Below are 22,695 nucleotides of genomic sequence, written 5' to 3' on the forward strand. Positions count from 1 at the left end.
TCCACCGGCTGCGTGGAGCAGAAGATATGTGGAAGAAGTCTGGATGGCTTTGCTGGCAGGTTAGGGAGCGTCTCAAAAGACCTGGTCGTGAACATCAAGAGCAGCGTTCTCTTGCACGTATTATTATTGCACACGGCATGTGAATAGTTGGAATGGTTGTTGTTCTACTTAAGAAGAGGTATTAAGGAGCTGTTTACACTGACGACCCGTGCTGGGAGCACTGCAAGCAGAGGCAGAAACTCAGGAGAAAATCTTCTTCTCCAAGAGACTCTACCCCTACTCTAGGGATAAGACTAGGGCGCAACTTCCCTCTTTGACAAAGGATCCAGTTCCGAATGTGCCGTGGGAGCCTCACTCCAGCGTTCGATTGATCCCGATTACCGCTGCTCTCACACAACCCGGACTCCTGCCGGCAGGGGGAGCTCTGGTACACACCGAGCCTCCCCGATTGGCTCTGACCTGAAAGGGGCAAGTTTTGACACTTGACGAAGACAGATTCGATTTGTAGATAGGGATCAGTCTGAGAATGGAAACAGAGCTGCACCTTCCCTCCGAGGAGCGTAAGTATGAGCAATGTGACTGTCCACAGGATAGTTTAAGCTGACCTTGCAGTATATTATTTGCACAGAGAGATAAGATGAAGGTAGGTACGAAAACTTCCCTTTTGTTTTGTGAGCTCTGACTGGTCTCTTTGTTTTCAAGGCGCTCTGACGCACCGGTCTTTAATGCCACAGGCTGAGTGAGCTTTAAGTTACACCGTGGATTCAGTGAAAGACCGAACGATATAGTGATTTGTGGAAGTGTTCGCTTAATAGATAAAGCAACGAAGTTCTGCTTTTTGAAATGCGCGGCTTCTGGTAGTGTTTGCATAACAAACTTTCCTTAATTATTCAATTATTAATTATTATTAGATTGTAAGCTCTTTGAGCAGGGACTGTCTTTCTTCTATGTTTGTGCAGCGCTGCGTGCGCCTTGTAGCGCTATAGAAATGCTAAATAGTAGTAGTAGTAGTATTCAAACACTACCAGAAGCCGCGCATTTCAAAAAGCAAAACTTCATTAAAACGATACATTATTATCTTCCCCTTCGTTTTTGTGTGTTTCGTGTATGATCTTTTTCTTTCCCCACTTTTGCCAAGTAGTCCCCAAATATTTACTAGTTGTCGACTTTATTATTGAATCACCAGAAACCAAAGAGCCTAAAAGAATCGATGGAATTAAATCGTTCGATTCACCTCCCTCAGTTCATGCAGTGGACTGAGAACCTGGGGAATTGGGTTCAATTCCCACTGCAGCTCCTCGTGACCCTGCGCAAGTCACTTAACCCTCCATTGCTCCAGGTTCAAACTTAGATTGTGAGCCCACTAGGGACAGAAAAAGTACCTGCATACAGAAAGGCAGTATAGCAAATCCATGACCCTTTCCAAGATGCAGATGTTGGTGAGCAGCTGCCAGACTTCCAATCACAGGCTTATATAGAAATCAGCCCCTTACCTAGTGCAATCCCATGTGCCCTATTCAGGGGGGGGGGGGGAGAGGGTGTTTGTGTATGAAATGTGTTCATACCATGATTTTATAGATAGGCTGAAGGATAAATAGTGGCCTAGTGGTTAGGGTGGTGGACTTTGGTCCTGGGGAACTGAGGAACTGAGTTTGATTCCCACTTCAGGCACAGGCAGCTCCTTGTGACTCTGGGCAAGTCACTTAACCCTCCATTGCCCCATGTAAGCCACATTGAGCCTGCCATGAGTGGGAAAGCGCAGGGTACAAATGTAACAAAAATAAAATAGATACTATTGGAGATTCTACATGGAATGTTGCTACTATTGGCGATTCTACATGGAATGTTGCTATTCCACTAGCAACATTCCATGTAGAAGCCTGCGCGGCCACATTGGTGATCTGCAAGGGCCGACTTCTACATGGAATGTTGGAACATTCCATGTAGAATCTCAAATAGTAGCAACAGTGGAGGAGTGGCCTAGTGGTTAGGGTGGTGAACTTTGGTCCTGAGGAACTGAGTTTGATTCCTACTTAAGGCAGCTCCTTGTGACTCTGGGCAAAGTCACTTAACCCTCCATTGCCCCATGTAAGCCGCATTGAGCCTGCCATGAGTGGGAAAGCGCGGGGTACAAATGTAATTTTTCTGCCGTCATCTACTATGTAACAAAAATAAATAAATAAATAAATACTGCCAGGAGCTCAGGTCTGTGCCAAGGTGGACACCTGACCAGCCTTTGCAAGTGAGGTGTAGGTTTTTGTTTCTTTTCCTCCAAAAGTGGGATGTGCAGGGTCTGGGCTTATGCTGGGAATTGAACATTTTCTGGGTCTTGAGGCCCTTTCCTAGTTCACAGTAAGATGAACGGGACAGTTGTTTATGTTGTTTTCCTACTTAGGGGCCGATGCTCAAAGGTAACCATAAAATATAACTGCTGGGGGAGAAAATACCAAGTCAGAAACAGTGACCGATGCACAAAGGGGGTGGCATGCAAATGAGATGCATGGATCCCCCTTTGCGCATCGGTCGCTGTTTGCAACTCGAAGCTGTCAGTTGCAATTGACACATAAGTACGTAAGTATTGCCATACTGGGAAAGACCAAAGGTCCATCGAGCCCAGTATACTGTTTCCAACAGTGGCCAATCTAGGTCACAAATACCCAGCAAGATCCCCAAAAAAGTACAAAACATTTTATACTGCTTATCCCAGAAATAGTGGATTTCCCCCAAGTCCATTTAATAACGGTCTATGGACTTTTCCTTTAGGAAACCGTCCAAACCTTTTTTAAACTCTGCTAAGCTAACCGCCTTTACCATATTCTCTGGCAACGAATTCCAGAGTTTAATTACACGTTGAGTGAAGAAACATTTTCTCCGATTCATTTTAAATGTACTACGTTGTAGCTTCATCGCATGCCCCCTAGTCCTAGTATTTTTGGAAAGAGTAAACGGATGCTTCAAATCTACCCGTTCAACTCCACTCATTATTTTATAGACCTCTATCATATCTCCCCTCAGCCACAAAGTTCACCATGAAGTTTTTCTAAGTGTGGGGGGAGGGTGCTTGAGAGGGGATCCACTAGAGTTCAGCAGACTCCCTCGTGAGCCCTCCCTGCACAACTTAAAAAAACTCTATAGTGGTCTAGTGATCCCCCCTCCCCTTCCACAAAATTCCTTTTGGTCCACTGGACCCACCCTCTTTGCCCCTGCCCCCCCAAATCCCTGGTGGTACCTCCATGACTTTAAATAACCAAGGTGGTCCAGTGGACCCCCCTCACTTAAAATAAGTCCATGGTAGTCTAGTGACCCCCTCCCCTCCATTAAATACTGCAGCCACAAGTGAGCTTACCGAGTTGCAAACAGTGACCAATGCACAAAGGGGGTGGCATGCATGTAAATTTAATGACGACCTTTGTGCATCCCTGTTAAATTACCATGCATCTCATTTGCATGCCATCCTCTTTGTGCATGGGTCACCCACGGCTTCCATATTTAATGGTGACCTCTGTGCATTGGCCTCGCAATCTTAAAGAAGGTCTGCTGCTTTTTTTGTGGTGCATGGAGATGTGAAATTGGTGTAACCTAATTAAGACTGAACATGGTTTATTCTAATGATGTTAGGTGGGTTTGCTGCGACTTCAGACTAGGAGGCAGATGCAGCAACCAAACGTAAAAAAATCTAAATCGTTAAAGTCCCTAACGATTTTAAAATAACGAAAAATGCACCAAAAAAAAAGTCACACATGCTGAGATCGGTATTGAAACGTACAATGTATCAAAGAATCACAATACACATCGTTAATCGGCCCCCAAATCATGCGCAGAGCAGCCAAGCGTTATGTTAGCTGCTCTGCGCATGCCACAAACAGTCAAAACACAGTCAAATCACAAGCACATGGCTCCCAAATCAAAACAAAAATAAAAAAAAAGGGTCGGGAGGGGGCAAAGGCGCTGGTCAGGAGCGTCCTGTATGGCCGTCCTTGCCCCCCCCCCCCACCCGTGGTCGCCGTTCCCCCCGCCCCACTTCCCCCTGCATTCTAAATTAAAAAGCAAGAAGAAAAGCAAACGTACCTTTAGCAGCCCCGGCCCCCCTCCCTTCCTCACTACTCTGTCTCCCCTCAGCTCCGCCTCCCGACATCCTCCGCCCTGTGCCCCGCCCCCTCTTGGGGTCGTCACCGCCATTCCCCTCCTCCATCGGGCCCCCCTCCCTCTTACCGGGCCCGTGCAGCGCCTCTCTCCTCTGTCTGAAGGCGCTGCACGGACAAGAAGAAAGCTGATGCCTGCCTTCGCCCAGCTTCTGTCGTGCGTCTCTCTCCTCCTGGGCCCGCCCCTGTCTGACGTCGGTAACCTACGTAGGTTACTGACGTCAGACAGGGGCGGGCGCAGGAGGAGAGAGACGCGCGACAGAAGCTGGGCGAAGGCAGGCATCAGCTTTCTTCTTGCCCGTGCAGCGCCTTCAGACAGAGGAGAGAGGCGCTGCACGGGCCCGGTAAGAGGGAGGGGAATGGCGGTGACGACCCCAAGAGGGGGCGGGGCACAGGGCGGAGGATGTCGGGAGGCGGAGCTGGGGGGAGACAGAGTAGTGAGGAAGGGAGGGGGGCCGGGGCTGCTAGAATTTTGCTTTTTTGGGGGGGGGGAGAGCGGCGGAAAGTGGGGAGCAGCGGGGGGGGGGGGGCAAGGCCGTCCATACAGGACGCTCCTGATGAGCGCCCTTGCCCCCTCCCGATCCTTTTTTAATTTTTTTTATTTGATGTGTTTTCTGACGTCCTTTGGACCAATCACAGCGCTTTTAGCTCTGCTAATGCGCTGGGATTGGCTCAAAGTTTGTTTATTTTTTTACTTAATGATTTTTCCTGGCACAGAGCTGTCCTAACGAGAGGTCCAGACCTCTCGTTAGATTTCCTGCCTTTTTCCTGCGTAAAGGCAATCGGAAAAGGTTAGTTCATGTCGTTTCAATGGGGTTTTCACACTAATTGCTCATCTCCATTCCATTTTCGTTAGCTGCTGGCTTCCTCGGTAAAAGCCCTTTGATGCATGCAACGGATCAAATTTTCCTCGTTGGCGGGTCATTAAAGGCTCATTTAGCTTTAGTGCATCTGCCTCTAGGAGTGCTAACTGGCTCCAGATTTCACCCAACAGGGTTGATCCAGTTCAAGTTTTACCCCACTGCATGCAGGAACTTGTAGTTCTGATTGGCAAACTGGATTATTGGGGAAAGCAAGACTACAAGTTCCTGCATGCAGTGGGGTAAACCCAGGGCTGGATCAACCCTGTAGGACGAATCTGTAGCCAGTTGGCAACCCTACTGAATTTCAGACCGAATTGCTCTTCTTTCCGAATCTTGTTACGTTAAGATCTTCCGAAAGGAGCTCGGGGGGGGGGGGGGGGGGGGGTGCTCTCTGGGTTACCATATGGCTCCAGAAAAAGGAGGACGGATTGAGCCAGCCGGGTTTTACTTCCATTGCTTTCCATTTGAAAGCAATGGAAGTAAAACCCGGCTGGCTCAATTACTTCCATTGAAAGCACTGGAAGTAAAACCCGGCTGGCTCAATCCGTCCTCCTTTTTCTGGAGCCATATGGTAACCCTTTCCTATATAGCCATTTACCACAAACATTTCTGCAGCACAGACTCATCCATATTTGTTTATATTTGTCCCCTGTCCAAACATTACTGCAGAAATAGGGTCACCTTGTTTTAAGATCCATAAACAGAGCAAAAAGCTCTCACTTCATTCCAGCGCCTCAGGTTGTTTAAACCCATAACATTTAAAGTTGTTTATGCTTGTAAAATGGCATATTTATATGTCCAGGAAGTGGGTCCAAAGTTAAATCCAGTTTTTAAAATAAAAGCTTTAATTCCAGCTCTTTCTGCCATTGTGTCAACTCATTGCCCTTGAGTGGCCAATTAAGCAATGTTTATGGTTTTTTACAGCGAAAGTTGGCTTGGAAGTGGAACACTTAATTGTTGTCCTAATTTAAAACATTTGTTTGGCTTTGTGGGTTGTTCCAGATCTGTGTCGCATCTCTCAAATACAAAAAAATGAATGCAACAATTAAATAAGATTTTTTTTTAATTAAAAATTGAGTGGCACCCACAGGAACTCTAGATTACAAGATCTTGAAATATTTTATGTTGGTTTCATTTAAGAACATAAGAGTTGCCACTTCTTTCAGATTATTCTGAAAAGAGTTTTCTCCCATTCTGTATCTGTGCAAAACTCTGATGACTATTTTTCTTAACACCTTAAAGTAATTCCAGAGCTGTAGCTGAGCCTTTAGTCTGACCCTGTCACTGTCCATCCTGAAGACGATTTCACAACTTTACATCTAGTTGTGTAAATCAAATACAGGTTTCCTAAAAAAATTGTTTTTCTCAAACCTGAGCTGGGTCCTTTCTAAATGTGGTAGCTGTGTTAATGCACAGAAATGAAGGTTAACAAAAATAAAAGACCAAAAAATTGATAGCATTTATTGAACTAACAACAAATCCCAGGTGCCTAGTCACACTGTGGGATAAAAAAAATCCTCCCCCCACCCCCGTCGCCCATGATTTGTGCCTAATTTCTAATGCTTTGTGAGTTTGAGCTGCATGGTACAGAAAATACCACACACTAGTCTTACAAGGCTTGACTGCCCTAGATCAGGGTAGTAATTCCTGCATTATGCAGCTAGTACTCAGAGTCACATGATGCAGAAAGGGGACTGCAGACTAAGACAAGACTCGAGGTTGGGAGAGCTGGGCTAATGGGGGGGGGGGGGGGGGGGGGAGGAGGAGGTTGGCTGGCTGGTTCAATGGTTTATGTACCTTTTTCAGTAGTAGCATTCAGGTACACTAAGCACATCCTTGTCTCCAAGGGGCTTACAGTCTATTTGTACATGAGGCAATGGAAAGTTAAGTGATTTTCCCAAGATCACAAGGAGCAGCAGTGGGATTTGAATCATTCCCGGGCTGCCAGCTCAGTGCTTGAACCAGTAGGCTACGCCTCCATTCCACTTAACGGCTAGCCAACAGTTGACAATGGCTGCGAGGAGTCACTAGGTGGGTGATGAGAGCTAGATGAGGGGATGTAGCTAGTTCTATGTAAGGTTGGGGGCTGGTTGATTGTAAAAGAAGGGATTATTATTATTATTAACATTTTTATAGCGCTACCAGACGCATGCAGCGCTGAACACCTGACATAGAGAGACAGTCCCTGCTCAATAGAGCTTACAATCTAAAAATAATACAGACAGAAAAGACAATTAAGGGTGAGGGAAGTACTGAGTGAGAAGGAACAAGGGGAGGTAATTGAGTAGTAGTTAGGAGGTGGGTTTTCAGCATAGATTTGAAAACAGGTAGAGATGGAGCTAGACGTATAGGCTCAGGAAGTCTATTCCAGGCATAAGGTGCCGCGAGGGAAAAGGAACGAAGCCTGGAGTTAGCAGTGGAGGAGAAGGGGGACGACGAGAGATTTGTCCAGTGAGCGGAGTTCACGGGGAGGAATGTAAGGAGAGATGAGAGTGGAGAGGTAATTAGGGGGCTGCAGAATGGATGCATTTAAAGGTCAGTAAGAGAAGTCTGAACTGTATGCGGAAGCGGACAGGGAGCCAGTGAAGTGACTTGAGGAGTGGGCTAGTGTGGGTATAACGATTTCGGCGGAAAATAAGTCGTGCTGCAGAATTTTGGACAGACTGGAGAGGAGAGAGATGGCTGAGTGGAAGACCAGTGCGAAGTAAATTGCAATAATCCAAAGGAGAGGTGACAAGGGTTCTGGTAGCGTATTCAGAAAGGAAGGGGCGGATTATGCTAATGTTGTAGATAAAGAAACGACAAGTTTTGGCGATCTGTTGAATATGCGCAGAGAAGGAGAGAGAGGAGTCAAAGATGACTCCAAGGTTAGGAGCCGGGGAGACAGGGAGGATGTGAGAGCCATTAACAGAGATAGAGAATGGGGGAAGAGGGGAGGTGGGCTTAGGGATGTGGTAAGATAGGAGAAGGTGGGGAAGAGAGACTTGGTGATGAGAGAGTAAGGGAATGAAATAAGAGAGAGACTGGGTGGAGATGCAGTAGGGGAAAAAGAGAGGGACAGAGAGAGAGAGAGAGAGCGACTGGGGAGCTGCTGGTTGTGTATTTCTGCCAGTGGCCTGATTTGCTAAGCTTTCTTTTGTATTGGAAGCGGAATGGGAAACAGCCTTAGTAAGTTGGGCCCCAAAGCAGTTGTAGTAAACCTCCAAGAGGATCTCTCTCCCACCTTGGTCTTCAACTTCATTGGAGAGAATGGGGGGGGGGGGGGGGGGGGGGAGGGGAGATTGCAAAGTCTGAGCCACTGACTCCTATTCATCAGTACTTATCTGCGTACGAGTAACTCCTTCCTGGATAAGTCCGCTCACTGGAGCAATACTTTTCAGTGGCATCACTGCCCCAGCATTATTCGGGCAGTGCAGGGTGGAGTCAAGGCAGAACCAGAAGTTGGCTGGGGACTACCCGAATTCAGTGCCAGTTCCTGGGTAACTATCCGGAGAGTTATGTGGGTACGAGAACCGAATATCATCACTACTCAGATAACCTCCACCTTCACTGTAGAGTAAAATATTCCATGCCAGTATCTAGGTATTGGTCAGTGTGGAATACATGGCTATAACTTTAAACGCTGGCTGCAGGGTTTCAATATTTGGAGGTATGTTTTGTGGGCTGGCTCCTAAATACATTTGTTGACTAGCCTTTGGGAGCTAACACTATCTTCCTCGGGTAAGAACAGATTGAGAAAAAGTTGGCAATATACAGTAATACCTCAGTTTTCGTTGGCTTCGTTTATCGTTGGTTTCGGATTTCGCCGATTTTTTTCGCGAAAAATTTGCCTCAGATTTCGTCGGTTGCCTCGGATTTCGTCACCATGCCTATGTAACCTCGCTGCTAATTTTGCGAAAACAAAGGGCGACCCACGCGTTCTCTTGCTCAGCGTGGCGTTGTTTTTGCCCAGGATGTGGGCATGAGAGAGATTTTGAAAGGTTTGAGCCTTCCCCTGATGATTGCCTCGGTTTTCGTCGGTTTCAGATTTCGCCGATTGTTTTCGGACGGATTATCGACGAAAACTGAGGTATCACTGTAGATGAATCATGAAAGCCATTCCAGTGGTGATCTGGAGGGGAAAAGGTGGGGGAGAGGTTGATGAGTGATTAGAAGGGGACAGGCAGTAAAATTTTATAGCTCATAACAAAGGTGACAAAAACTCCCAAAACAAATGGTGCAGTGCAGAAATTTATTGGAAGGTATTAAGGACCCAACACGAGCTGTGTTTCGATCGTAAGGCCTGCCTCAGGAGTCAATACCAGCTTGTCTACAGAGCTGTTTTGCAACACTACATTAAGGCAGGATATATCTTTGACATGCGATATTGGTGCAGTTGTTCATGTACATTTCAAGATATTATACCACTAGCCGTTGAGCCCGTAAAAACGGGCTAGTAAAGGAAGGGGGGGGGGGTTGAAAGCCCCCCCCCTGGAGTCCCCTCTGCCACCCCTCCACCCAGGCCAGGTACCTGCCTTCACTATTCAAACCACCGGAACGCAGCACACAGCTCATCCGAGCTGCCGTCGGCCTTCCTTCTTCTCTGCGTGTGTTCCGCCCTTGTGTGACGTAACGTTGGCAAGGGCGGGACACAGGCAGGTAAGGAAGGCCAATGGCAGCTCAGATGAGCTGTGTGCTGCGTTCCGGCGGTTTGAATAGTGAAGCCAGGTACCCGGGCCGGGTGGAGGGTGGGTGGCGGAGGCGACTCTAGGTGGGTGGGGGGAGTGGTAGTGGCAACCCTGGGGGGGGAGCGGTGGCGACGGCGGTTCCCTCACTCGCAGGTGCGCAGGTTCCCTCTCTGTCACGCCCCCGTCATCATGTATTGACGCGGGGGAGGGACAGAGAGGGTCTTTACTGCGCATTTGCGAATGAGTACGCCTCTTGCCATTTATATGTTTGATTGTGTATTTGCTGGCATTGACTCCTGGGGCAGGCCTTACGGCCGAAACATGGCTCGTCCTGAGTCTTTAATACCTTCCAATACGTTTCTGCACAGCATCATTTGTTTTGGGACTTTTTTTTGTCACCTTTGCGGTTTGTGTTCTTGTTTTTTGTTTTTTTTTTGCAAAGATTAGTTCTATAGCTCATAATGAGTCAGAACGCCCAGATTTTTGTTCAGTCCTTTCTTATTAATTTCAAAGTGTCTGATATAATTATATCCCACTTAAAGAACGCATCACGTTCAAACTCTGTACCCTAGTCCATAAAATCATCCATGGGGACGCCCCAGCCTACATGTCAGACCTAATAGAATTACCACCCGGGAACGCAAAAAAAGCTTCTCGCACATTCCTTGATCTTCATCCTCCCAAGTGTAAGGGTCTGAAATACAAATCAATGCACGCATCTACCTTTTCCTGTATGAGCACACAGCTCTGGAACGCGTTACCACGCCACCTGAAGACGGTCTATGAATTGACCAATTTCCGTAAACTATTGTAGAGGAGTGTGGTAGCCGTGTTAGTCCACTCTTAAGGTTATCAATAGAAATCAAACAAAATAAAACATGGAAAAGAAAATAAGATGACACCTTTTTTATTGGACATAACCTAATACATTTAGGTTATGTCCAATAAAAAAGGTATCATCTTATTTTCTTTTCCATGTTTTATTTTGTTTGATTTCTATTGATAACGTAAACTATTGTAAACCTATCTCTTTGACAAGATATATCACAAAGATCAGCACATGTAACTGTATATTCTTTAATATATCCAGAAATGTCTTACAATGTCTTTTACTTTAAAACTATTATGTATTTCAACACCATGTAACCAATACCCTCTGTAAACCAAATGTATATTCTCTTCTATTTCCAATTTCCATGATGAATTGTAAGCCACATTGAGCCTGCAAAGAGGTGGGATAATGTGGGATATAAATGCAATAAATAAATATCTTTAAAGTCATTCGTTCTTAGGTTATTGTAAGTTTTCTTCTGAGATGATTATAAGGTAATTAATGCAGCGTACTCCCATAAAGATGTCACCTTGGTTTGCTGTGTGTGTGATCTAATTACGAGTTGATTTTTGTCTTTAACGTCCAGCCTGTCTCAGCAGCCTAGCATCCTTTTTTTAACATTTTCTGCATTGAATAGTATATACTACATAAGAGGATCTTACTCATGCTCTCCTTCTAACATTAAAATTAAAGATGACTTGTGCACACACACACAAATACAAAAAAACCAAAAACAAATGTGAGTCCAAAAAACACGAGACTTCTATCTAAGTGGGGGGAGAAAGAAGTGATGGGGCAACTATCCAAGACCGTTACATATATAAATGTCTGACTGAAGATCCTACAGATAGATTAAAACAGGAAATTTTGCAGATCACCCAAGCCGGTGTGAATGAAGGTTTTTTGACACACGCTGAATTCCAATTTTTGAATTCTCAGTTTCCAAGTATACTTGCTTTTTTTTAAATATTCTTCCAAAAATTCACGAGAGCCTGGATAAACCTCCTGTGTGACCAATTATGTCATCACAAAATTCCCTTCTGGAGCCTTTATCAATATATCTGGATTGGTTTATGAAACCATTGGTAGAAGAAGGTATGTCAGAGATACGACTCAGTTCTTACGGAATTTGCAGGAAGTTCCATGGATTTTCCTTTTCTGATGGCCACATTAGATGTGGTCTCGTTGTACACATCTATACCTCATGATGATAAATTGTTGCTGATCCCGGAGCAATTTTTGGGAGTCTGTCCTAGACCTCACCAAGTACCAGCATATTTTTTTGAAGGGTCTGGTTAGGTTAGCTTTGAAAGAAACTTCTTTTCTATATTCTGACCAACTATAGGGGTCCTTTTACTAAGGTGCGCAGAAAATGGGCTGCGCTAGTAAAGGCACGTGTTTTGGTTCTGCGCAGATCCATTTTTCAGCGCACCTGTAAAAAAAAGGCCTTTTTAAAAATTTTTGCCGAAAATGGACGTGCGGCAAAAAATTGGCGCATGTCCATGTTGGGTCTGAGACCTTACTGCCAGCCATTGACTTAGTGGTGTGGAGGGGCATAATTGAAAGGCGCCGGCCATCTCTGGCACCACAAGCGGTCCGAGCAACCGTATTTTCGAAAAAGATGGCCGGCCATCTTTTTCTTCGCTAATACGGTTGGGCCCGGCCAAATGTCAGAGTTCGCCGGGGTTGAGATGGCTGGCCTCGGTTTTTGGCCACAATGGAAAAAAATGCCAGCGATCTCAAACCCGGCGAAATCCAAGGCATTTGGTCATGGGAAGAGCCAGCATTTGTAGTGCACTGGCCCTCCTGACATGCCAGGACACCAACCGGACACCCTAGGGGGCACTTCTACAAATTAAAAAAAAATAAAAGTAGCTCCCAGGTGCAAAGCTCTCTTCCCTTGGTTGTTTAGCCCCCCCCCCCAAAACCCACTCCCCATAACTCTACACCATTACCATAGCCCTAAGGGGTGAAGGGGGGCACCTACATGTGGGTACAGGTGGTTTTGGGTGGGTTTTGGAGGGCTCCCATTTATCACCACAAGTGGAACAGGTAGGGGGTGGATGGGCCTGGGTCCACCTGTCTGAAGTGCACTGCACCCACTAAAAACTGCTCCAGGGATTTGCATACTGCTGTCAGGGAGCTGGGTATGACATTTGAGGCTGGCAAAAAAGTTTTTTTTGTTTTTTTTTTTTTTCGGTGGGAGGGGGTTGGTGACCACTGGGGGAGTAAGGGGAGGTCATCTCCGATTCCCTCCGGTAGTCATTTGGGCATTTGGGGCTCCTTTTTGAAGCTTGGTCCTGAAAAAATAGGGACCAAGTAAAGCTTGCAAAATGCTCGTCAAGCCTGGCTTTTTTTTTCCATTATCAGGCGAAGCCGGCCATCTCGTGAGCACGCCCCCGTCCCACCCCGCTCCGCCTTCACTACCCTACCGACACGCCCCCTTGATGTTTTGCTGGCTCCGCGATGGAAAGCAGTTGAACCCGGCCAAAATCAGCTTTCGATTATACCAATTTCGCCGGATTCAGGAGATCGCCAGCCATCTCCCAATTTGTGTTGGAAGATGGCCGGCGATCACTTTCAAAAATGAGCTGGAAGGTCTCACGCAGTAACCGTGCAGTAATCATTTATGCACGTAGAATGACGATTACCGCCCAGTTTCTGCCGTGCGCAGGAAAATAAAAATTAATTTCCGAAGCACGTAGCGGACGCACGTAAAAAATGAAATTACCGTCTAGGCCTCGCGGTAGCCAGGCGGTAACTCCAAATTGACACACGTTGGGCACACTGAGGCACCTACGCGGCTTAGTAAAATGGCCCCGTTTGCAGTTTGCATGACGGGAGCAACTTTTGCCCTGTTGGTTGCTTGTATAGATTTGATAGATTTTGAACTAATATGGTTACAGCAATTTCCCAGTATCAATAAGGTGAGTGGAGGAGTGGCCTAGTGGTTAGGGTGGTGGACTTTGGTCCTGGGGAACTGAGGAACTGAGTTCGATTCAGGCACAGGCAGCTCCTTGTGACTCTGGGCAAGTCACTTAACCCTCCATTGCCCCATGTAAGCCACATTGAGCCTGCCATGAGTGGGAAAGCGCAGGGTACAAATGTAACAACAAAAAAAAACCTTGGTACAGATATATAAATGATATTTTTGTTCATTGGGCTGGGGATTCTCTGTCCTTCGATAATTTTGTAAGGTGGCTGAATATACGTGATCCTCACATTAAATTTATATCACAGTGTTCTTTTTCTGAAATATCTATTTTAGATGTGCAAATCATACAGGAAAAGAGTACCTTTAGGACGTTAGTACTAAGCCTACGGATAGAAATACATTGTCTTTCAAACATCGAGGATGACTACTGTCAAACTGGAGCAGTTTGCCATGTTCACAACTATTGAGGTTCTGATGGATTTGTACAAATATGGGTGATTTTAAAAATCAGCCGAAATCATTGTTAGCACGACTGGAGAAATGTAGGTACCCTGAACGGGTGCTGCGGCTTGCATATACTAGAGCCAAATATAATCACCGGGAGCTGTTGTTAACGACTAAAACTGAAATCGGAGAAGAGCCTGATGTGAAGACATGTATTTAACGTTTATGGCAGGAAGTGGAGCAGTGACATGAATTATTAAGCAGCATTGGAGGATAGTACAAGCCCATCCAGTGTTCAATGACGTTCGCCTTCAATTGGCTTTTTCACGGAATAAAAAATTAAAAGAGATTCTATGTCCTTCTGAGTTGGTTGAGGAAGCTCCTTTATCAAAAAAAGGGGGAGGCCACTTAAAGTGTGGCCGATGTTTGACCTGTAGTAATACAATAGAACAGCCATTGAATCAGAGAGGGCATGAGCTGAAGGTGAGAGGGCCAAGGCCCGGGGGTGTGCTGGTAAATTGTTAACAGGGGGCTCTCTCTCTCGCCAGCAAAGTAAAAGAGAATTCAGGAGGGGCCCAAGCCCACATTTTGGGATCCATTTGTTAAAGTAGCCATGGAGAACCGGCTCCTAAAATTCTTAAAAACTTAACAAACGGCTCTCGAGAGCCTGTGAGAGCCTGCTCCAGCACACCACTGCCCAGGCCCCCTCCCCCCTCAGATAACCACTTTACGGTCCTATTCCCTTTGCTCTCTTGTGATAATAACGATCTTGTTTGGATGTAATGGAAATTTGGGTTCTATCTGTAAACAAAGTTTTAACATATATTTTTGTAGACTAAAACTAAACACACGGTTCAGAATACTGCTGTTAGGCTGATATATGCAGTTCATAAATTTGATAGAATTTCTCCATTTGTCTTCCAACTTCACTGACTTCCCACTGAGGCTCGGGTACAATTTTATTTATTTATTTATTTATGTGTAACACTTGTATCCCACATTTTCCCACCCATTAAGCAGGCTCAATGTGGCTTACAAAATACCGTAAAGGCGAACGCCAAGTCCTGTAGGGTAAACAAATATAGATTGAAGTAGGGGTCAGGTAAGGTTAGGGTATAAGGTACAATAAGGGTCAATTATAATAAGGAATATATAATTTAAACTGTGCATGTTAAGTTTTTAAAATTTTATATGAGAATGCACCATTCTTTATGCTGGCTTTTATTTAGCTATTACCTGGTCAGAGTTATTCTTCTTCTCGTAATCAGTTACTATTTCACTTTCCAGCCTTTAGGAATGTTAAATACCACAAGCAATTGGTCTCATCTTTCCTATATCGAGCCCCTTTTAGAGTGGAACGCTTTACCCTTCTGTTAGGAAGATGAGAAATTACTTGCAATTCAGGAAAGTATCGAAAACTTCTTTCTTTCAGAAGTGTGTATATTTTAATTGATAGAGTGGAGGAGTGGCCTAGTGGTTAGGGTGGTGGACTTTGGTCCTGAGGAACTGAGTTCGATTCCCACTTCAGGCACAGGCAGCTCCTTGTGACTCTGGGCAAGTCACTTAACCCTCCATTGTCCCTTGTAAGCCGCATTGAGCCTGCCATGAGTGGGAAAGCGCAGGGTACAAATGTAACAAAAATAAAATAGATACTATTGGAGATTCTACATGGAATGTTGCTACTATTTGAAGATTCTACATGGAATGTTGCTATTCCACTAGCAACATTCCATGTAGAAGGCTGCGCAGGCTTCTGTTTCTGTGAGTCTGATGTCCTGCACTCACAGAAGCAGAAGCCTGCGCGGCCACATTGGTGATCTGCAAGGGCCGACCTCTACATGGAATGTTGCTAGTGGAATAGCAACATTCCATGTAGAATCTCCAATAGTAGCAACAGTGGAGGAGTGGCCTAGTGGTTAGGGTGGTGGACTCTGGTCCTGGGGAACTGAGTTCAATTCCCACTTCAGGCACAGGCAGCTCCTTGTGACTCTGGGCAAGTCACTTAACCCTCCATTGCCTGCTGCATTACATTGAGCCTGCCATGAGTGGGAAAAAGTGCGGGGTACAAATAAAAAAAAAATTATTATAATTATTACCATGAGCATTGTTGTTCTCTATGAATGGCCTAGATTTCTTCCTTTGTGATCCACACTGAACTGGACAGGTAATTGCAGAATACAAGCACCTTAATGTAATGTAATGTTATTAAGCTCAGGTTAACCTCTAAACTTCTGTTGGTAGATCTCTTCCTTCAGATTATTTTGTCTTTTGTAGGTAGCTGATTGGAAGATAAGCTCGTTAACTGATTTTCTATTGAAATACACCACCAGTTGAGTACAGTGAATTCTCAGATACAATTTCCTGAAAGATTGTGTTACTCTGGGGTATTTCAATGGAGACAATAAATCCCAGTCAATAGAATGTGCCGCTTTTATTATCCAAGTTCTCTGGCCAGAAAGAAGTTATTTTCATGTCAGTACTAAACGTTCTACCATTGTTTCTACATTCATGGACAAGTGAATTTATGAGCTTTGATCGCATCAAAGTAAGAAAAAAGGAGATAGACAAACAGGGGCAGGTATGTTACGCACTGCACCATAACTAGCTGCATTTTTCTCATGATTTCAAAATGAGGAAGTCAAGCACGCCTTCTTAATTAAGAAACTTCAATAACTGAGCAAACTGTGAACTGCAATTTTTTTTTTTTTAGTTCCTCTTAACAGAAGCACTATTGCAGTGGTTCCCAAACCTGATCCTGGAGGCACCCCAGCCAGTCAGGTTTTTGGAATATCCACAATGAATATTCATGAGACAGATTTGCATGCAATGGAGGCAGTGCAGCCAGACTCATATTTGGGAAAGCGAAATACGAAAGCGCCAAACCCCTAAGGGAAAAACTACACTGGCTCCCACTAAAAGAATGAACTGCGTTCAAAGTCAGCACCCTGGTCCACAAAATCATCTACGGGGAAGCCCCGACCTACATGTCAGATCTTATAGACTTGCCTATCAGGAACGCAAAAAGATCATCACGCACATTCCTCAATCTCCACTATCCTAACTGTAAAGGGCTAAAATATAAATCCACATACGCGACCAGTTTCTCATACATCTGCACGCAGCTATGGAACGCACTACCGAAGGCCATAAAAACAACGCAAGACCTAACCATCTTCCGAAGGCTACTGAAAATAGATCTTTTCAAGAAGGCATACCATCAACATCCATCTTAAACACTAAATAATAACATTATACACGATCTATACAAATCCGAACTCCTATCACATGACTGATTAACCTCTTTGCTATGAATAATCAAGCTCTACCACTTTAAACCTTACATCGAATAGGATCTCTCTATAGTCGATGACCTAATGTATGTTACAATCCAATTTATTACTCAGGAATCTTCATGTAATACCATAATGTATTCTTGTTTATCATTTATATATGCACACGGTATATATATATACCACGATCTGTTCCATATATGTTATGTTCCATATATGTTCCATGTATGTATGCACCTTATCGCAATACCATTTGTAATTCTGTTGCTCGGAAATGGCAACCGCCATTACGGCAAATGTAAGCCATATTGAGCCTGCAAATTGGTGGGAAAATGTGGGATACAAATGCTACAAATAAATAAATAAATAAATATCTCTCATGAATATTCATTGTGGAAATCCCAAAAACCTGACTGGCTGGGATGCCTTCAGGACCAGGCTTGGGAACCACTACACTATTGGAATCAGAGCAAGAGAAAAACAAGAAACCTGCTATGCAATCGGGGGTAAATTTTGAAAAGGTCACTGAAATTTTAGGCGTTGGAAGACATGCGCTGAACACATAAGAACATAAGAATAGCCATACTCATAGACATAAAACCACACACCATAGAGCAGATCATGGTGAGACCCTCAACTGGGAAACAGATTTCGAACTAGACCACTACATCAATGACCTGATGATGAAAATATTCAAAGAAACATTGTAGTGGTCTAGTTCGAAATCTGTTTCCCAGTTGAGGGTCTCACCATGATCTGCTCTATGGTGTGTGGTTTTATGTCTATGAGATGATTAACATCTGGCCTGTCTCCCAATCTAGCATCCTTCTTCAAATCTTCTGCATTGAGAAATGTATAACTACATTAGAAGGGGAGCATGAATAGGATCGCCTTACACTAAATTTTTATCTTACCTTATTCTGCACTATCCTTCCTGCAGGAATCTAAAGTACAAGTGGAGGAGTGGCCTAGTGGTTAGGGTGGTGGACTTTGGTCCTGAGGAGCTGAGGAACTGAGTTTGATTCCCACTTCAGGCACAGGCAGCTCCTTGTGAGTCTGGGCAAGTCACTTAACCCTCCATTGCCCCATGTAATCCGCATTGAGCCTGCCATGAGTGGGAAAGCGCAGGGTACAAATGTAACAAAAATAAAATAGATACTTTTGGAGATTCTACATGGAATGTTGCTATTCCACTAGCAACATTCCATGTAGAAGGCTGCGCAGGCTCAGGACGTCAGACTCACAGAAGCAGAAGCCTGCACGGCCACATTGGTGATCTGCAAGGGCCGACTTCTACATGGAATGTTGCTAGTGGAATAGCTCAAATAGTAGCAACAGTGGAGGAGTGGCCTAGTGGTTAGGGTGGTGGACTTTGGTCCTGGGGAACTGAGGAACGGAGTTCGGTTCCCACTTCAGGCACAGGCAGCTCCTTGTGACTCTGGGCAAGTCACTTAACCCTCCATTGCCCCATGTAAGCCGCATTGAGCCTGCCATGAGTGGGAAAGCGCAGGGTACAAATGTAACAAAAAAAAATCTACGTTTCTTCCTTTTCCTACAACATCCCGCAATCCTGGAATGCTTTGCCGAGACTACTGAAAGAGATAACGGATCACCCTACATTTAAAAAAATTACTAAAAACTTATTTGTTTAGTAAAGTCTATCCCACAGCTCACAATACTATTTAAACCCCTATTTCCGCTTTGTTTGATTTCCGGCTTTTTGCCTTAGGTCTGCTTCCCTTTTGTTGCTCCTGTTTTCCCATCCATATTCTCATAATTAGCAGCTTATGTTACTGTATTTGTTAATTTTCATACAACTATTATAACCTGCTGTATTATGTAATTTTCTTGTAACTTTGTTAGCCACATTGAGCCCGCGCAAGCTGGGAAAATGTGGGATACAAGTGAACCAAATAAATAAATAAATATCGTTTCCATGTGGGTGACTGTGCTGGTGGTTTTACAGTTTGGTATATTGCAGGGACTTTTGCCATTCTCCTCTTTCCAAGTTTCTCTTAGAATCTTATTTTTCATACATAAGAACATACTGGGTCAGACCAGCCCTGTCCTCACTTGGATTCCAGGGCTCTGTCCTTTCCTGGTTCTCTTCCTACCTCTCCCTCCGCACCTTTAGTGTTCACTCTGGTGGATCCTCTTCTACTTCTATCCCTCTGCCTGTCGGCGTACCTCAGGGTTCTGTTCTTGGTCCCCTCCTCTTTTCTATCTACACTTCTTCCCTTGGTTCATTAATCTCATCCCATGGCTTTTCCTACCATCTCTATGCTGATGACTCCCAAATCTACCTTTCTACCCCTGATATCTCACCTTGCATCCAAACCAAAGTTTCAGCGTGCTTGTCTGACATTGCTGCCTGGATGTCTCAACGCCACCTGAAATTAAATATGACCAAAACCGAGCTTCTCATTTTCCCCCCCAAACCCACCTCCCCGCTCCCCCCGTTTTCTATTTCTGTTGATGGCTCTCTCATTCTCCCTGTCTCCTCAGCTCGAAACCTTGGGGTCATCTTTGACTCTTCTCTCTCCTTCTCTGCTCATATCCAGCAGACCGCCAAAACCTGTCGTTTCTTTCTTTACAACATCCGCAAAATCCGCCCCTTTCTTTCCGAGCACTCTACCAAAACCCTCATCCACACCCTTGTCACCTCTCGTTTAGACTACTGCAATCTGCTTCTTGCTGGCCTCCCACTTAGTCACCTCTCCCCTCTCCAGTCGGTTCAAAACTCTGCTGCCCGTCTCATCTTCCGCCAGGGTTGCTTTACTCATACTACCCCTCTCCTCAAGACCCTTCACTGGCTCCCTATCCGTTTTCGCATCCTGTTCAAACTTCTTCTACTAACCTATAAATGTACTCACTCTGCTGCTCCCCAGTATCTCTCCACACTCGTCCTTCCCTACACCCCTTCCCATGCACTCCGCTCCATGGATAAATCCTTCTTATCTGTTCCCTTCTCCACTACTGCCAACTCCAGACTTCGCGCCTTCTGTCTCGCTGCACCCTACGCCTGGAATAAACTTCCTGAGCCCCTACGTCTTGCCCCATCCTTGGCCACCTTTAAATCTAGACTGAAAGCCCACCTCTTTAACATTGCTTTTGACTTGTAACCACTCACCTCCACCTACCCTCCTCTCTTCCTTCCCGTTCACATTAATTGATTTGATTTGCTTACTTTATTTATTTTTGTCTATTAGATTGTAAGCTCTTTGAGCAGGGACTGTCTTTCTTCTATGTTTGTGCAGCGCTGCGTATGCCTTGTAGCGCTATAGAAATGCTAAATAGTAGTAGTAGTAGTAGTAGTCTATCTAGCCAAGTATCCTATTGGCCAAGCCAGGTCAGAAATACATATTTAATATTTGTATACTGCCTACAAGTTAAAACATTATCGGAGCAGTGAACAATAACATTTCATCAAAAAATGCAATATATTAAAATAAAGTGAAGCAATTTTCAAAAACTTTCACTCTTTCCCGTCCTCAACTGTAAGACACATGTCTCTTCCAGACCCACCAGCTGGTACTAAATACAGAAGGAGAGATACTTAAAGAAAGAAAACTTTTAAAGACCTTGCTGTAACACTACCCTAATGGTTCAGAGTGGATCTCAAAAGACAATTTGTACCAAAGCATTGGGGAAACCGCAGAGAAGACCCTAGCTGTCAAATACTCTCTTTTAAAATGTCAAAAAGATGGCAATTCCTTCACTCATTTTTGTTTCAGATTAGGTGGTTTTTGCAAAAGCCAGTACCAGCGGAGTTGGGAATCTCTCTTTTCGGGAATCGTCCTCCAGAAATCATAGAGATCTTTTATGATTTTACTCAGCTTTTCCAGCTCTGGATGTCACTACAAGGCATATTCCTACAGTGGATTTCTTTTCTTTGTATTGCAGTACGTTTGTCCTAGATTGCAGCTATTTTGTCCAAGGGATGGTCACGGGCAGGTCACAGGCATTCCCAGGATTTAGGCGCCGTGTTATGGAATGCTTCCATTTCCATACCTGGCAACTAAGGTATATTTTATAAGGTATATTTTAATGTGGCGGTGGAAGGGGGAAAGAATACTTAGCTCCCCCCAGTCCATCTTTGAACCCCCCCCCCCCCCCCAAAAAAATGGGCTTCTGGCTATTCTCCTGTTGCATAGAAGTAACATTTAACATTACGTTTCTCTAACTCAGCACCCAATGACTGCATCAGAAAATTAAATAGAATTGGGGAAAGGGATGATCCTTGGGGAACTCTTCAGCCTACGTGCTATGCACTAGACAACAGACCTTTTGTCATTGCTCTGTAAGATCTTTGAGATAGAAAATTCCCAAACCACTTAAAAACAAATCCAGAATGCGTAGTCGGCAAATCTTACCTCACCTCATTACAACTCTCACTGTGCCGGTGGCAGTGAGCATTATACTGACCACTGCCGTCATTATTCCCGGGCTTTGGCATTGAATATCTGGTTTATGCAGTGCTGGCTAACACGTAGCTGGTTACGTCGATACTCGGAACTTAACTGGCCGTGGGTTGCTGCATAAAGACGGGACTGTGTTTTATGCAGTTACCCTGGTCCAGAGGTAGGCAATTCCAGTCCTTGAGAGCCGCAGGCAGGTCAGGTTTTCAGGATATCCACAATGAATATGCAGGAGATAGATTTGCAAGCACTGCCTCCTTGGTATGCAAATCTATCTCCTGCATATTCATTGTGGATATCCTGAAAACCTGACCTGCCTGCGGCTCTCGAACACCGGAGTTGCCTACCCCTGGCCTAGTGGTTAGTGCAGTGGTGCATGGAATGTTGGCTACTGTTGGAGATTCTGTTGCTACTATTTGAGATTCTATATGGAATGTTAATGTTGCTATTCCACTAGCAACATTCTATGTAGAAGCCTGCCTTTGCAGATCAGCTGCGCAGGCTTCTGTTTATGTGAGTCTGACGTCCTGCACAAACGTGCAGGACGTCAGACTGACAGAAACAGAAGCCTGTGCAGCCGTGTTCCTGATCTGCAGGGGCAGGCTTCTACGTGGACTGTTGCTAGTGGAGGAGAAGCCTAGTGGTTAATGCAGCAGACTCTGATTCTGGGGAACTGAGTTCGATTCCCACTGCAGCTCCTTGTGACTCTGGGCAAGTCACTTAACCCTCCATTGCCCCTGGTACAAAATAAGTACCTGAATATATGTAAACCGCTTTGAATGTAGTTGCAAAAACCTCAGAAAGGCGGCATGTCAAGTCCCAGTTCCCTTTCCCTATTTGAGATTCTACATGGAATTTTGAAACTATTTGTAGGTTCTACATGGAATGTTGCTACTATTGGAGATTCTGTTGCTACTATTGGAGATTCTACATGGAATGTTGCTATTCCATGTAGAAGCCTGCCCTTGCAGATCAGCAACGCGGCCACGCAGGCTTCTGTTTCTGTGAGTCTGACGTCCTGCACGTATGTGCAGGATGTCAGACTCACAGAAACAGAAGCCTGCACGGCCGCATTGCCTCCACATGGAATGTTGCCAGTGGAGG

The 22,695-nt window shown here is 44.9% G+C and overlaps 1 protein-coding gene across 2 annotated transcripts in view; it reads left to right on the forward strand.

Moving 5' to 3' along the window:
* Positions 1–362: 362 nt before the first annotated feature.
* TMEM61 (transmembrane protein 61) overlaps positions 363–22,695 on the forward strand; it is a 39,502-nt gene continuing 17,169 nt past the window's right edge. Inside the window, exon 1 of one of the 2 annotated variants that reach the window (XM_030207345.1) lies at positions 363–560. The gene's annotated coding sequence lies outside the window, so the exon portion shown is untranslated. Of the gene's footprint in view, positions 644–22,695 lie in introns of both variants that reach the window. The other variant, XM_030207346.1, reaches the window with a different exon arrangement.

This window comes from Microcaecilia unicolor, chromosome 6 (genome assembly GCF_901765095.1).
Source record: "Microcaecilia unicolor chromosome 6, aMicUni1.1, whole genome shotgun sequence".
Lineage (NCBI taxonomy): Eukaryota > Metazoa > Chordata > Amphibia > Gymnophiona > Siphonopidae > Microcaecilia > Microcaecilia unicolor.